The 5,621-nt window shown below is 43.9% G+C and overlaps 1 pseudogene; it reads right to left on the minus strand.

Annotated features, from left to right (window-relative positions):
- Positions 1-3,907: 3,907 nt before the first annotated feature.
- Positions 3,908-4,746, minus strand: LOC134929198 (spindlin-Z-like; annotated as a pseudogene).
- Positions 4,747-5,621: the final 875 nt, after the last annotated feature.

Consider the following 5,621-nt stretch of genomic DNA (forward strand, 5'->3'; position numbering starts at 1 on the left):
AACTTTTAGTAAATATACCCCCTAGCAGTGGTGAATTTCCCATTATACGTGTGAGGCACTTACCTAGGGGTGATACTTGTTGGGGGCGACACCTGGCTGCTTGTTTCAGTATTGTCAGTATGAAATTTACCATTAACTACAAAATATCTAACTCTACTGTGCCATATGTCACCTTGAGTGGAGTGTAAATAGGTAGGACATGCACAGACTGCAAGCTGTAAGCTGTCCTACTTAGTAAATATGTATACATGATTAAAATAAAATTTTATAGTTCATAGATTTTTTATTGTTATAATACATAATGAGGACTTATAACCAACCCATGAAAATAATACAATACAAATGATCAAAAGGGGGCAGCCTTTATTGCTGTGCCTAGGTGTTCCTTTATTCCTAAATCCGCCCCCGTGCCCTACTGTTGTTCTTAGTGTATTTCTCTGTATTAGTTCCACAGTTTACTATTTGTGACCACGGCTAGTGGCCCTGATCTTGGAGAGTTTGACCACAGTTTCATCTACCGTATTTATACCTACAGATGTGTCCTCTTACACAGTGACTCTAGTCGTGGTTAACAGCACCTCTCGGCATAATAGTTCCTGAGCGACTCAGCCACACACTTTTTTGCTCAAAATGAATATCAAAACTACATTGCCAGCATGCACTGATCAGTTTGATGTTATACCTTTGAAGCGGGATTTAGTTATGTGACTGGTGGTCAGGTGACCGCCAGTCATAATACCGACGCCTGCATCCCACCCCCTCAAAATCCAGACAGTCGGCATGCCTAACAGGGACTATTCCCACTCCTGGGTGTCCCACAAGAGGCTTTGTTGTACTCACCCCCCCTTAGCCCCTCCAACTGGCATTCTAAACCACAGGACCCTGTTATCGGTATGGTGACTGGCGGGATCCCAAACGCCGGTCACCCATACCCAACCCTTTGAATCTATTTACAAAGTGCTACGATGAAGTGTCAGTAACTTTTTTTCATGCCAAGTTCCATTGTGCTTCATCTGCAACTTAGGGGGTGATTCAGGCCTGATTGATGCTGTGCGTTTAGTGGGCGATCAGTAATGGACTGTGCATGCGTATGCACCACAATGCGCACACGCGTCAGCCAACAACAACGGACATCGACTGTCAGCGACAGGATGGTGCGAAAATTTCATGGGAGTTTGCAAGGTGATTGACAGGATGAGGCCGTTTGTGGGTGATAACTGACCGTTTACTGGGAGTGTCCGGAAAAACGCAGGCATTCCCTAGCGTATTCAGGGAGGGTGTCTGATGTCAGCTCCGGCTCTGATCAGTTTGTTCTCATCACACTGTAGGAGAAAGTCCAGAGCTGCGCACACACTGCACACACTGGATTTTTGCAGCTCGGCGTACACATGCAATTGCAAACTTGCACTGCGAATTTAGTGATGAGCGGGTTCGGTTTTACTCGGTTTTACTCGGTTCTCAAAACAGAACCTTATGGGCTATCCAAAACACGTGACATCCGTGAGCCAATAAGATGCCGTTTTGAGAACCGAGTAAAACCGAGTAAAACCGAACCCGCTCATCACTAGAATTTACACTCCTCCTGGGGTGGCGACTATCTGAACGCAGAACAGCAAAGTTAGCAGCCCAGCGATCAGGTCTGAATCACCCCCTTTGTACATGTTTAAAACTAATTCCTGTGTCATTAAGCTCATTGCCTCTAGTACACTGTAAGTAGTGTTGGCTCTGGCTGCATTGCAAATAAGACAAAATATATATAGAAATAGACGCTCATTCTTGCTGGGTGTCCTCCAGCTCATGCTGACCATACTTGTCCTGATGCATCTACATACTCCCGCTGTACCTCCAACCTGTCACATCTTAAGCATGTGCACTAAGGCCCTCATTCCGAGTTGATCGCTCGCTAGCTGCTTTTAGCAGCAATGCAAACGCTAGGCCGCCGCCCTCTGGGAGTGTATCTTCCTTAGCAGAAGTGTGATCGAAAGATTAGCAGAACTGCACAGGAAAAATTTCATGCCGTTTCTGAGTAGCTCCAGACCTACTCCTATCTTGCGATGACTGCAGTGTGCTGCATTGTGGGGGACCACCAATATATAATTATAGTAGTACAGTACAGTAGGCCATTGCTGTATCTTGCAGCTCTATGTCACTGCAAGTATCCATTCCATATCTGTGCTGCATTATTGTGAGAAGTATATAGTAGGACAGTGCAGCATTTTGGTGACCAGCAGTATACATATAGTACAGTACAGTAGGCCATTGCTGTATCTTGCAGCTCTGTGTCAAGTATACTATCAATATCTGTGCTGCATTATTGTGAGCAGTATATAGTAGGACAGTGCAGCATTTTGGTGACCAGCAGTATACATATAGTACAGTACAGTAGGCCATTGCTGTATCTTGCAGCTCTGTGTCACTTCTAGTATCCTGATCAGTGCTCAATAGCTGCTGCATTGTTTTGACCAGTATGTATACTGTACTGTGCGACGTGTGTTATACACCTAGTGATTTTATACATCCTGTAATCTGTACTGAGCGATGTGGGAGATACACCTGGGGATTATACACCCTGTATAGTGTACTGTGCAACGTTTGTGATACACCTGATTATACACCCTGTATACTGTACTGAGCGATGTGTGAGATACCTTGGGATTATACACCCTATATACTGTACTGTGTGATGTGTGAGATACACCTGGGGATTATACACCCTATATACTGTACTGTGCGATGTGTGTGATACACCTGGTAATTAATTATACACCCTGTATACCGTACTGTGCGATGTGTGTTATACACCTGGTGATTATACATCCTGTAATCTGTACTGAGCGATGTGTGAGATACACCTGGAGATTATACACCCTATATACTGTACTGTGTGATGTGTGAGATACACCTGGGGATTATACACCCTATATACTATACTGAGCGATGTGTGAGATACACCTGGGGATTATACACCCTATATTATTATTATCCTTTATTTATTATTGCACCACAAGTGTTCCGCAGCGCCCAATTACAGAGTACATAAATAATCAAACAGGAAAACAGCAATTTACAGTTGATGACAGTATAGGACAAGTTCAGGGTAAATAAACATAGTTACATCAGCAGATGACACTGGAATAAGTATCAGGTGGCAGAAGACTGCTGGATGTGGTACAGTTGAAGATTATTAAAGTAAGACAAAGGATAAGCACATGAGGGAAGAGGGCCTTGCTCGTGACAGTTTACAATCTAAAGGGGAGGGGTAGAAAGACATGGGTGACACAGATGGGGTACATAGAGAACGTGGAACAGAGGGTTAGGATGAGATTTGGCTGGGTTTGGTGAAGAAGTGGACCCCCAGAAGGCACAAGTCAATACTTAACATTGCAACATTTTACTGGGCTATGCAGGAGAAAATTAAAAATAGTGGAAAATAAAAATAAAAAAAAAGAATCAATAACTTCTACCACTTTCAAAAAGGTCAATGGAAGCTGAAATAATGGACAACTACCTCATGGAAGCCAGATACAGTATACCAAACAGTACTTAGCAGAGTTAGGAATGAGTGCTTATGAAATACAGTAACATTTTGTCATAATATTTCAGAAACTGCATGGCTGGTCTCTTGCACTCTTTTGCTCTAATACACCACCTGCTTTAGGATTTATATTCAAAAACATTATGTCTCCATAATCCCAAAAACGTCAGTCTTTTTGGAAAGTGGTTTGTTCCTTTGTAAGGGAAAGAGAACAAACGTTCTCAAACAACGGTTTCTCAATTTCTTTTTCCTCTGGGAAGGGATTGTGGATTTGCAGGAATATCTGAGCATTTCTGTAATCAGAAAGCAGCGACTTTCTACAAATGTTTACATTAGATTACATTTGGCAAAAAAAAAAGTACAGAATCCCATTTAGGATGTCTTCACCAAATCGTAGACATAAATATGGAAATCGTCATCAAACTTAATGAAGTACACAGATGATTTAGCTTCAACTTGATAAATAACCATGCCAGTCCTTTTTGAGCCATCTTCTTTGGCATATTCCACTTGTTTGCCCACCAGGCTGTCCACAACCTCCCCTGGTTCTCTTTCAGCTGGAGGGGAATCATTTGAGTCTGGCATGATCCGAAGATCTCCTTCTTTATAGTCATCTAAAAGTTGATACATATATAAGACTGGGTCCTTTTCATAGGTTATATAATAATAAAACCATGTGTTCATAATAGGTGCTCATGCTAATACCATCCCTCGCCACTCATCCTTGGAACCATCCTCTGTTTCAAACATATGCTCCACTGCTTTACCAATCATTGTGTCAGCCAAATGGGCATCGCTGATTTGGGATGAGGCAACTCTGTCTGGTAGAACTTCAAGAGCAGACACCCTTTCATCCTTGTGAAGCTCAAGTCCATAGACACAATCAAATCCATCATACTTTATAAGATAGAGGGAGGGATTCACTGGTACTTGATCCAGAACTGTTCCTTTCCACTGGGTTATTGGCCCACTGCCCTCTTTCCACCCATGCTGTATTCTACAGCCTACAATATTTTGCCTTGGCTGGGAGATTGGTTTACTTGGTCTCATATTGTTTCGATGTTTCTTATGAGATGTTCTTTTCTTCATCATATTTGCAGAAACACCTGCATGTGCTGCATCAGCTCTTGATCGCTGAGCGGCCGCCTTTCCAAAAGGAGTCTTCATTCATCTGTGTATTAAAGGGCAGCAGGGCTGCCGAACTAGGGTGCAAAGTGTAGTCATTTCAAGTTTGTTGTAGTCCTTCCAGTCTACACGAAAAAGAACCCCTTCCTTTCCACCTTTCAGAAAAACTCCGACCCTCAATTGCTCTGATCAGAAGTCACTTATCTGGGGCAGATAGGATGTGTTTCCCTCCACTCCCCCTGCAGGTGATGGCTGCGGCACAGTGCTCCCCTGCGGCCAGTTGCCCCAATCCTCCTCCTCCCTCCTTTGTCAGACTCCGTCACCACCACTGTGCGCTGCTATGGAAGAGCAGCTCCCGCCTCACTCCCCCTGAACTTCCAAGCCCTCCGCTCAGACACTCTAGCGCTCGTTCCCTTCCCTCACCCCCTCCCTCTCCACACACTGCCAGATTTGGAGCTGGCTGCTACTATATGGCCGCCTGTCACTCTGCTGCCAGGACCAGGCCTTGCCTTCCTGCCAAATATTGATCCCTCCAGAGCTGCATACTGTATACTGTACTGTGCGACGTGTGTTATACACCTGGTGATTATACATCCTGTAATCTGTACTGAGCGATGTGTGAGATACACCTGGTAATATCTGTGCTCAGTGTGCTGCATTGTGGGGACCACCAGTATATAATTATAGTAGTACAGTACAGTAGGCCATTGCTGTTTCTTGCAGCTCTGTGTCACTGCAAGTATCCATTCCATATCTGTGCTGCATTGTTGTGAGCAGTATATAATAGGACAGTGCAGCATTTTGGTGACCAGCAGTATACGTATAGCACAGTAGCAGTACAGTAGGCCATTGCTGTATCTTGCAGCTCTGTGTCACTTCTAGTATCCTGATCAGTGCTTGATATCTGTGCTCAGTGTCAGTGCTGCATTGTGGTGACCAGTATACTACAGTACATTAGTCC

Source organism: Pseudophryne corroboree, chromosome 5 (assembly GCF_028390025.1).
Source record: "Pseudophryne corroboree isolate aPseCor3 chromosome 5, aPseCor3.hap2, whole genome shotgun sequence".
Lineage (NCBI taxonomy): Eukaryota > Metazoa > Chordata > Amphibia > Anura > Myobatrachidae > Pseudophryne > Pseudophryne corroboree.